The sequence below is a fragment of the Aythya ferina genome (assembly GCF_964211825.1).
Source record: "Aythya ferina genome assembly, chromosome: 13".
NCBI classification, from domain to species: domain Eukaryota; kingdom Metazoa; phylum Chordata; class Aves; order Anseriformes; family Anatidae; genus Aythya; species Aythya ferina.
This window is the reverse complement of record NC_140311.1, coordinates 5,917,155-5,929,377: the sequence shown is the minus strand read 5'-3', so window position 1 is coordinate 5,929,377 and position 12,223 is coordinate 5,917,155. Positions and strand designations below refer to the sequence as shown.

Below are 12,223 nucleotides of genomic sequence, written 5' to 3'. Positions count from 1 at the left end.
GCTTATTGTGGTACCAACAGCTATCTTATGAGGCTATCATCAGTTAACACAGATACTAATCTAACAGGATATTGGCAATGTGACCTGCAGATGTACTGAGCTTTGACTTCTGAAGAAGAAACAACACAAAAAAGGGCTAGTGATAAAAAAAAAAAAAAAAAAAAAAAAAAAACAAACAAAAAAAAAACTGTGTGTAAAGCCCTTCCAAGACCACTGCCTTGCTGATGCCCTTGAATCATTCCATGCTTCCTCAGGCCTTGACAGAGAAGAGTCTTGACCCAGAATAATGAAAAGTTCTACACTTGAATTTTTCCTTTCCTTGCTTGCTGTGGTTATTGCCTAAAGAGGAGTCACACTTAGAAGCACATCAAATTCCCATCACACTACAGTAATGTCATTGATACTGCTTAATACACAGCTCTCCTAGAAAACAAACAAACAAACAAAAAAACAGCTTTATGCTATTCACTGAAATTATGCTTTCCTTAGTTTATTTTCATACCATTGGATCTTATTTCTCCTAGACAATGGTAATGTCAGAAACAGTTAACCCAAACTCTGAAAGAAATATCCATAAATTCCATCAAACACATTTAAAGGTTATTGAATGCAAAAATTGTTATCATCATCTACAGTTCAAAGAGAAAAAAAAGAAAAGCCTGGTTTTGCACTGTGAAAAAAGCTAATTGAAATACTATGACTACTTTTTTATTTTCCTCCAGTCTTTACGCTACTGGTGTAACCTAAGTCATTACAGGAAACCAGAATAAATCAAATGGAAAGATAATGCTGTACAGAAAAAGTAGTTGTTTCTGTTTGCCACATTTTCCAAAACAATGCAAAGTAAAATGAATATCAAGTGCTGCAAGAAGAGTTCACTGACTTACCAGATAAGAAAATCTATTACACTAACAGAAGCAATAGAGGCCCAGACACTGAAGGTATTAACACCTTTTAAAATGCATTGACAGCTTGCACTCGTCCCCTGAGCATAATAATTTATTTTGCTACTTTAAAACAACACTACCTTGGAATTGTTCTGTAAAAACAGTTATTAAGAGAGGTCTCAGTATAGAGCTTAAGGTGACTGCCTTTCAGTCCACAGGCGAGCAAAGTCATACTGGCACACACAGGAAACTTCACTGTAAGGAGTCCTTGGTATCCTACATTCAAAAGATTTTGTAACATTTCCAACTGAATATCTCTGCCCTTCATATGTATAACATCTTGGAGTAGGAACTGCATCTTATTTGGCACTCTGAAAGAAACTCTCATACTTTGGCAAGTACTGCAATAAATTATAACTGGCTGGAGAATCACTTAAAAGTGTACATTTTTTGGCCGTCCCTGTCCACATTAAGTAACTGCAGTCTATCATGTCTGTTTCATAGTATCTGAGCACCATGGACAAGTGAATAATTAGCTTTAGCAAGAATAGCCAGATTTATGTGAGGAAAAATTTAACTCCTAGAAAGCTCAGCAAGTCAAGAGATGGATTTTTCTCTTCATGCAACACTAATCTCAGTTCATATTTCCCATGTAGTTAAGACAAATTGGTAAAAATGGACATGATTTAATTAGAATCCGAACCCTTCACAGAGCTTGTCTCCTAAATGCAATTTGTAATGAAAATGAAAAAGACTATTTTTAAAGATTGCAAGCAGCAGATATTGGGGGAGGGGGGGGGGGGGGGAAAGGGGGGAAGGGGTGGTGTTAGGGATTCTTATAAATAATGGATGGATGGTCAGAGAAGACAGTCAGATATAACAGAATAACAGATCATTACTCTATAGCTGTACAAAATCCACACCATTTAAAATCTCTGAAGGAAGTGACAGCATCACTCCATGCTTCTTGGAGGAACTGCCCCGCACAGTGAAAGGAGGTAGCTGAATGCGTGTCTTAATGTTTTATCAACATTTTAATGTAAGAAATGACTAATATCCCAACAACAGCTGTTAGCACCTCTGAAAGTTCATAACGTTAAAATACTTAGTTTTCTATCTTAATTCAGTATTCCTTAGGATGGGAGAAAAAGTGAAATGTTAAAAATATTTTTTCAGTGTTATTTTTTGTTTCATTCATATGTCAAATTAAATAACAAATATGAATAGTTTGTTATTTTCTTTCAACACTCATACAGACATGGAATTCAAGTACCTTAGGGTATGGCTTTCAAGCAGCATACTTTTTAATTTTCTTCTTAGATATGGATTTGCTCTTTTGACTGTGTAAAACATCAGTTAAAAACTGTGCTCTCAGGACTTTTGCAGAATCCAACACTGCACATTTACACAGAGGTGAGCATCTGACAGTAAAACAACTCCCTCTGCCAACATAGCCAGAAACTTGTATCCAGGTTCAAAAGATACCTCCTACAGGGAAATGTGTAGGACATCCAAGTTAAAGTATGAAGTAAAAATGAAGAAAAATAGAACCCCCAGCATAGCAAGTCTTTTATCATAAATCACCAGCTACGGTTAGAATACAGTAGGAAGTCCCCTTTTATTACAAGTCTCTCAGCATTCACTTCATCACTCCAATAAACTATTTGTAAGAAAAGGACATTACAAAAAGGTCACTATAGCTATAGTACCAAAGTATGACACAAAGATTGTTAGAGTGCAATGTCAAACCTGGACAAGATTCATGGAGAAATAATAAGAAGAAAATGAAGCTAAAATACAAAGGCAAAAACTGTTCTCTTGCTCTTTCCCACCTTCTTACATATAAATCAAAAGAATGACGTACATACAAAATACCTGGTTTCTAATTCTAATGCTGGTTTCTATTTCCTGGAAGTGGCAAGGAGAAATTATCAAACGTACTTTCACTTCTTGTATCTCAGCTCCTTACATTTTTCTTGTGGCATCCACTGCTGACCACTGCGGGAAACAGAATACTCCACTACATGTACATTAAATCTGATGAAATAATTACAGCCATTATTGCATTATTTTCAGTTTTACCTTGAGAGGAAATGACAATTAAAGCAATAATGCTGTCTTTGTCCATCTGTCTACCTGCCAGTACTTCATGTCCCAATGCAAGCTAATTTTGACGAAGTTTTCAGAGATTATTTTATTCCTACAGGTTTTGCGAAAATCTGGCTGTCAGGTACAATAGAGACCTAATGTCTATAGGTATGGGGAAAAGCACACACTGCATTTGTTAGCAGCAGATTGGCCAACAAGCACACCACTTACACATAGCTCCAGCAAGCAGTTGCCAGTGTTGCCATCTCTTCTTAGAAAGGGATGGCACAGGAAGGAAAAAAGGTGGCACTGAATTTACTGTATTATAGCCTTTGGTGTGGAAACAATGAAAGAGGATTTTAAAAATCTGTGAGCAATACAAAGTGGAAGTCTCTTCACCTGTGAATGTTAGGACATGTCTACACCCAAGGTATGAATGGACGTGGAAGCTAGCTCCCTAACAGAAAAAGCAAGTAGCATTAGACAGACTGAAATAAATGCATACAAAGGAGATTTCCTCCTAAAACTAGTCATTGGTGAAACAAAGCAACTTGAACAGTAAATATTTTTAACACAACTCCATTAAAAGCATACATTTTCAACAAACTTCTAACATGCAATTAGTTTGAAGATCTGAAAGACTAACCACTTTTTTGTTGCCTTTTTATTATTATTATTATTGTTGTTTGTTTTTAAATAGGGAAAAGTAATTGTGGAAAAACAACCTGTAGTTAGGTAGTTTCCTTTGATACTATTACTGGAACGGGGTACCTGCTATATAAATACTTTAAAATACCTATATTAATTTCTAGCAGCCCAACTAAAGATCAGTTGCAGAGTTCCTAAAAGAACCGTTTCCTAGAAATAAATGCAAACTGGAAAAAAAAAAAAAAAACAAAACACAAAAAAAAAAAAAAAAGATTTTTTTTTTGGCTAGTCTACTTCCAAAACATAAATGAAACAAACATCAGTGAAAATGGCTTTTCTGTAGCAACAAGTGAAAACTTTAAAGAAGATCTTGATTCAAAGTATGTAAAATAACAATATTCCACAGCTTATCTGAATCACCATTAACAATGAAACAAAAGAACTTCAACTAGAAGGAAAAAGTGCTCTGCTTTTGATACTGTCTTGTATTATAAGGTAGAAATCCAGTAGAGTAACCTATTATTTAATGATGATGCTGTACTCTACATGCAAAATATACTTTTTCTTCAGCCCACCACTAACATACAGAAAAAAACAACAACAACAAAATCACCATACATTATCGTCTTCTTTTGAATTAAAAATAAGTGTTAAAATTGTCTATCTAGTTACTATGAATTTTAAGCTTTTTCATTGCATGGCTTTGCAAATACAAATCTGGCTTCCAAAATGGAAAGAAAAGGATTTTTATTGGAACTCAATTTTTGTAGTAAAAAAACAACCACACAACAACAGCAAAAACAACAAACAAACATGAAAACAAAAATAACTGCTGGACTTAATTTCTGATGACAGATTGGAGTCTTTAGCAAATTATGTGACTCCTGCTAGTTGAGGAGCAGGAGTGCTATGATTGAAAAACTCTACCAACAGTACAGGCTTTAGATCCCCAGCATCCCAAAGCTGAAAAATGCCAATTTGTACTTCTCAGTAGAATTCCCCTCTCTCTTTTTTCAAACTAAATTTCTCTTTTCATAGGAATTGTCTGCTGTCAAATTATACAGAACACAGGCCACCTTCTTGGTTTCAGCAAAACTTATATGTATACGGAGCCTGTGCATCTAATTCAGGTCACTTAGCTCAGTCACTTGATAATATGACAGCTAGAAGTGTTAAACTCCTCAACCTAAATCCCCAGTAAGGGCTCTTGATTCAGGAGCTAGTTACCTTAATAAACGCAGCTGGAGTTGATTAGCACCAAACATAATTCACAGACTGAGCTACAAAATCCTTTCCTTTTTGCTTTCTCTTCTCCCTTTCACCCTTCTCTACGTACACCTGCTACAATCATTGGGTATCTGTATCAATCTGTGGTCACCCTTTCCCCTCTTAATTTTTTTTTCCTTCATAACCTAATTCTGAGAATGTCTCCCCACTCCATCTCCATCAAGGCCCCCATCTAAAAGAAGATTCCTTTGTGCCTTTTTTAGATCACTCCTATGCTCCACAAATTAAGGCCTTTTTTAGTATCTTGCTTCTTATTTTGTATCCACTGAGAAATGAACACATTTTAGCAAATCAAGAATGCATGAAAAATTCATTCATATATTTGTACAAGTCTTTTAAGACACAATAATGAATCCTTAATTTGCCATATTTTACAAACTGTCTAATTAATAGCAGAAATCCTAATTTGTTAAAAAGCAAATTGACCTACTATACTGTTTAAGATGACATCTTTATTTAGAATGGGTTTAGAGAGGAATCCAGAAAGATGTTAAAAAAAAAAAAAAGAAAAAAGAAAAAAAGAAACGACAACATACCACTGGGAGATGTTTTATTCATACAGACATTGTAAGAAAAGGACTGAAAACATTAAATATGACTTAATTATAATCTTGAAATTGATGAAAGAATTATGCTTATTTCTTCAGGCAACATATGAACTTTTAACATAAGCTAGGTCAGCAAGGAGCTACAGAGACCTATTCCACCCTTTTCCGATTTTTTATTTTTAGTAAAACAATAAAACAGTATTCAAAATAAAAAAATATTTTTTAGTATGAATTCCCTGCAATTCAGGAACAAGCTATATTGTCTGTCCTTTAGGCAAGATCAGAACATACAACTGTGAAAGTTCATTTTTCACAAGTTAGGACACTAAAATGAGTGCAACCCTTTACCCATCCCAGACCAGGTATGTAGGGAGTGGAGAGGAAGCACAATATCCTCCATCTTGTGCTTTCCTGCAAAGCACAGCTGTGCTGGTACCAAAACAAACAGAAGATAAAGCAATTATAATTTAACATAGGAAGAAGTATTTAGTATATAGGAGTGGACAAAACTGAGCCAACTTCAGAGCCTACGTATAAGGTTGAAGGAGGTGATTCTCCCCCTCCGCATAGAATTATATGATTCTATGAAGTATCTTTCATTACATCTTTTTATAGGTATTGATGAGTTTGGCCATATAAAATCATAGAATGGTTTGAGTTAGAAGGGACCTTAAAGACCATCTAATTCCGCCCCCCCGCCATAGGCAGGGGGGATACCTCCCACCACATCAGGGTGCTCAGATCCCCATCCAACCTGGCATCTCCAGGGATAGGACATCTGCAGCTTCTCTGGACAGACTGGTACTATTCCTTCTGCTAGGAACTCTCCTTAATGCAATTAATCTCCTTAATTATATGCAATTGCTCTGAAAACTGTAACAAATATGGAATTAATACCTTCTGCTTTTTTTTTCTTTTTCTTTTTTTAATTACAAAGCAGAATATAGCAAGGTGATATAGTTCAAATGGAGCTAGTATGACTTTTATGTCTCTTCTAGACACAAAAGGCAGTGTAAAATGGCTGATGGGAACACACTACAAATGTATGTAATGCCTTTTTTTTTTTTTTTTTTTTTTTGTTTGTTTCCTTCGTTATTTTTCTACTTATTTGCTGCTGAATGCTATATGGATAAAAATTAACTACTGGCTTTATTTAAGTCAAAGTTTTAAATGGTCACAGTATGGCCAAAACTACATATAGCCTGCAGTGTTGTAGCCCAATGAACATAACATGGCTGTTCTTTGTAACATGCAACAAGCTGTGTGTTAATAACAGGTGCTGGGTTTTGTCCGAATCTATCTTGTGTGGCATTAAAAAAATATATATTTTTGCCTGTTAAATTACAGCAATCATTTGATAACCATTGCTTAATTTTTTTTAGACTTGTATGAGTGTGTTGATACATCTATTGTTACATACATACCCACAAACACACACTTCTGTAACCAGTAGATAGCAATAGCAAATAGTTATTTCGTACAGAATGAGCTATGATCCTAGTATACTAATGGAAAATAAAGGAGTACCACAGGTTAACAGTAGAGGCTCTGAAAGCATAGACACAAGATAAAAGATGGCAGACCAACTAACCACTGGTTAGTCAAAGTAATGCTACCGTAGAGTCTGGGTAAATCTAGTTTTAGGAATAAAGATCAGCTATTACAATGACTGTAAAAACACATCAGATGTAAAAACACGTCAGTTGTGCCAGGGGAGGTTTAGGTTGGATATTAGGAAAAGCTTCTTTACTGAGAGGGTTGTTAGGCATTGGAAAGGGCTGCCCAGGGAAGTGGTGTAGTCACCATCCCTGAAGGTCTTTAAAAGACATTTAGATGTAGAGCTTAGTGATATGGTTTAGTGGAGGACTTTTTAGTGTTAGGTCAGAGGTTGGACTAGGTGATCTTAGAGGTCTCTTCCAACCTAGACAATTCTGTGATTCTATAATAAATTCAGATATAACATAGATTTGCAGACCAGCGACACAAGATCACTGCACAAAGCATATAAACAACAATTACAGTCATGCAAAACTGATCCCCAAGTTGGCCCAGGAGCAAGAAGCCACCAACATCACACTGCTCCTGGTAAGGAGGAGAAAGCAGCTCCCACTATCAACACACTCCTTTAAGTGAAGGACTGGGACACTGACAAATTCTTCTGAAGTTGCATACTCATACTGTTGAGGTACTGATGCAGAAAATTTTTATTTCCTGTGTAGTTCACATACCCCACAGAGGTTAACAGCCTCTCTGGCAAAACTATACATGACTACTTTGCTTCATTTCATGTGTGAGGAAAGAGAGAGGATGAAAAAGGAAAAAACAATGAAACATCCACTAAAACTTCAACACATGAGATAGAACTGAAAGAACTTTTGCTTTCTTCACGAAGAGTTCAAAAAGCAGAAGTGTATAGAATACACATTGTTTTACTTCAGGAAAACAAACAAAAAACAATGGTTTGTTTACTGAGTTATGCTGTGTGTTAGGGCATTTGTGATTTTGGATTGTACTTTGGCCTAAGACCTTGAACAACTAATTAATTAGTCCATGCCTTAGTTTGCCCATCTAGAAGAAACTCACTCTCACCTGAAGAGCCTTGGGAGGTATCTTTGAATTTTTAAACAGAAGTGCAAATCCAGATTGCAAGTTTATAAACCGTGATGCACATCAAACTGAATTTAAATAAGCCCTTTTTAGTTGTCCTGGGAGAATTTTGGCACTTCCTGTTCTCTAAACTAGATTTTCAAGTTTAAAGACTATCACTTCAGCAACTACTCCCATTATAATATGAAATGTCTTATGCTTTTGTTATTTGTAAATATGTGATTTCTTTATTAAACAAAAATTGCTCTCTTACGTTGCTTGAGGCATGCGATAATGCCGTAGATGAGTTTTTTTTTTTTTTCATGCTAGGCTTTACAACTGAGCAAGATACATCTTAACATCTTTAAAATGTTAAAATTCTTCACACCAAGTCATTACATTTAGTAACATTACTTTTTGGAGAAAAAAAAAAAGAGACACAAGTTGGACTAAAATCTCTTCAGCTTTTATTCTGACTCAGATGTAATTTCTTCTCAACTAGAGTGGAAAAACAAAACAAACAAACAAACAAAAAAAAAACGTGCAATTGTTGGTTACCTAGTATTAATAACATAAGAATTAGCACTGTACCTGTTATGGCACAGGCAAAATAAAATAATCTCATCTGCCTTGCAAACATTTGTACTTCATTCCAATTTAATCATCTTGTCTATCTTTAAAAGGAAGGTTTAAGGACAGATAATTCACCTTAAATTGCTTTGCACAAAATTCAATAGGCCTGGCAGTTACTGTGGTAAAATGCATGGTAAATTAATACCTTAACTGAATTATGTAGCACAAAAGGAACTAGTTAATGTGCTCTTTGTTCATATGTGTCTGACTTGCATATAGGAGATACTTGGTGTCAGAGTCATGCTGTACCTGAAGAATACCTTATAAGGAAGGCAGTCCTGAATCTTCAAATTCCTCCTGCCTACCAGTCTAGCAATATTTGGCTCACATACTTAGGTTAGATGTGCTAGTTACCTCAGTTAAACAATTAAATAGTAAATATACTGTTCATGCAGTGCCAAAATTACTTCCGTGTTTACTGATCCTCTGTCCTTCTTCATTGTCTTTCATTTACCCATCACATTACTAGAAAATATGCAGATCAGAGAAGTTAAGAAAAATGGACTTCATAAATGCCTATTTTAAAAACTTTTATTTTAAAAAGATATCATCCCATTATCTGCCTATCCATTAAGATCAATTCCGTTGCTCCACAAACGCTCACATACAAACACGTTGAACAAAATATCAGATGGTGCTTCAAAAAATATGAATGGGTGATACTGCACTCTTAAGAAGCTGGCACAGCTGTACAGGGATGACTGGCAGGAAAATGAGGCCTTTAGTACTAGAGAGACAAGTTTTATCTCTTTTGGCATGTAATAATTTTCACCAAAAATATTTTTTAAAAGCAATGTCATCATTCGTACTTAATGATGTTCCTCACAAAACCCAGTACAGTGGAGCATTCCAGTGGGAGGCTGGTTTTCAAAAGAGAAAGTTGAAGTTAATGCCATTCTAACTGAGTTCTGGAACAAAGTTTTACAGGAGAGCTAATTACAGTGAACGGAGAATGCCTCCGGTTTAAAAGTTATTTAATCCCTCATGGTAGAGCTGTGGGTGCTGACTTTCTTACCCTCTTTCTAAAGTGCAAGCTGTTAAAAACGCTAATTGACTGAATTCACAAAATTCTCCCTTCAAAGAGAAATAAAACTGTTTTGAAAGGCAGCTTTTGAATGTGATCTTGATTCTAAAGCAGCCTATTTAGAGAAAATGGGATCCATAAATGTCAACACCACCTGTAGTCTGCCTGAAAATGTGCCTGCCTTCTGACAACAGCATTGATAAGCCACAGGCACACTGGAACAAACATCCCTTACTTTATCAGTTAGATAAAAGTTAAAGAAAGTAGTGGTTACTAAGAAAATTTGTGGTTCTAATTTGTTTCAATATTATCTACAAATACAACTATAATCAAACAGTGCTAAATAAAATTCAGTGGATTATCATTTCTCCTTCAGAATGGAAGTTATAAGAAGTGTACTTGTTTTAGGTTAAAATTGCTGTTAAACAGACACACAATATTACAAAGGTAAGGTGTCTTCTGAGGGCATTTTGAGCATGAGAAATTGTTGTATAGTATAGCACGAGACATTCTTGTTCACCCCAAATCATATGCCTACTATTTATAGAGAGGACATGATAGAAACAACTTTTAGGCAGGCAGAATACCTTAACAGAGATTATGAAATGAAAATAAATGTATTTAGCTGCTATTCCTTTCCATGACACAGAGCACATACTATTTAAGGAAGCTTGATAGGACTTTAAGTAGCAACTCTTTATTGCACTATAAAACTAAAACTTCAATACTTGGGCGTTTTAAGTATGTATTTCAGTGCACATAACATGCAAAAATATAGTTCACATACCCCACAGTTAACAGCCTCTCTTGCAAAATAAGATATGATTATTCTGCTTCAGTTCATGAAAGAGAAAATGGAAGTGTAAAATTTGACAATTCATGTCTGCCCAGTATGATCAAGCAGCACCCCACTCCTCTGTGAGATATTCATTACTACTTGGACAAGCCAATGTCAATATTGCTTTGCATGAAAATCTTGGGGGAGGAACAACAACACATAAATAAGGTCAATGACTCATCTAGATCAATATCCTACTAATAATGGTGAGGACCTTTGAATATGCAAAATGTATTGTAGCAGATGATTACCATGATTTCAAAGACATATAGTGGAGAAGTATAAAGGGTCATACCATCAGAAATCACATACAATCTCAACTAAAAGAGCAATTGTCATCTTGGGGAATTACTGAAAGAAATTTTGCTTTGGATTTGTTTGATTGGTTCCTTCCACTCCCTCCTCTACAAAAATTCAATATATATCAAGCATGTGAAGTCTGGATCACTCATGAAGCTATTTTCTTTAGACTCCATGATTTCCTCTGTGTTTACAAGAGCTAAGTGAAAAAAAAAAAAAAAAACAAAAAAAAACATATAATTTATTCCCCACACCAGTTCGAGATAGTTTCCCACAGTGTTTAAGTGTACTGTCCAATTCAACTTTGAATAAAATCAAGCCACAGGGCTTCAAAACCACTTCAGACAGATTATTGCAAAGTCTAACACATTTTGTTAGTTCTAAGTAAAAGGCCTTCATTCATTAGCTTAATTTCCCTTAGTCAATTGCTATTATTTTCAATCTACCAAAATATTCCAATTACTCCATAGAGGCTATAAAAAGAGCCTTTGAATACCTGTTGATGTTAGCCAGGCTTTTAAAAATCTGGGCCAAAATCTTTATTAGTGTAAATCAACATAACAAAATGAAATTAATTACAGTAAATATGAACCATTTTGTAAGAATCCAAGTGGGGGTAGGCTTAAAAAGATGGACAAACAATGCACATGCACTGCTTCTCATCTGTTCATTTTGCCATCAGAGTTCAGGACAGAAATTAAGTTCTATTTGAAAGGCTAATAACATTTCTTACTCTGCAAAGATAATTTGGAGAGTATTTGCTTTGTTGTTGTTGTTATCTTATTTGCTTTGTCTGTTGTTAACTCTTTCTGAAATGTTAGACAGGGTTTCCTCAACCTCATCTCATAGATATGATAGAAATAGCCACTTCACATGAGTTTATCTCTACGAAACTGAACTTTTGAATAGCTGTTGATGCAGGGCAGAGGAAATAAGAGCAAAGTTTTCCCCTGTCCCAAACTGCCCTACTTAGATACTTCAATATACAATGGAGGACCATGTCAGTTGCAGGCACTGTTGAAAAAGTCAGTCTCTACCATTTTTTCTGAGTCTGTTAGAAAGGACAAAAAACAGTGGCAGTTAAAATGTGAATCCTTGCTTTTGATACTCAAAATGAGGATATTTGCCAGAAACGTTACATATTCTGTCTCTAGGTTCAAAGACCATATCTAGGTTCATAGGTTCATATCTCAGCTAATAATTTAGAACTGAAACTGTGTTAACACAGCTTTCTTTCATCCTATTGCGACAATTACTCCACAAAGTTCTAAAGAAATGCTGGAATCACACTGAAAATTCATACATTTCTTCAGAAGTTCTCCATAAAACTCTATTGTAGAATCCCTGAATAGAATTGGACAGCATAGGTCACAGAAAATATAAT

At 35.3% G+C, this 12,223-nt stretch overlaps 1 protein-coding gene across 1 annotated transcript in view; it reads right to left on the bottom strand.

Moving 5' to 3' along the window:
- LOC311443752 (uncharacterized protein) overlaps window positions 1–12,223 on the bottom strand; it is a 319,792-nt gene that overhangs the window by 285,240 nt on the left and 22,329 nt on the right. The window lies entirely within an intron of this gene.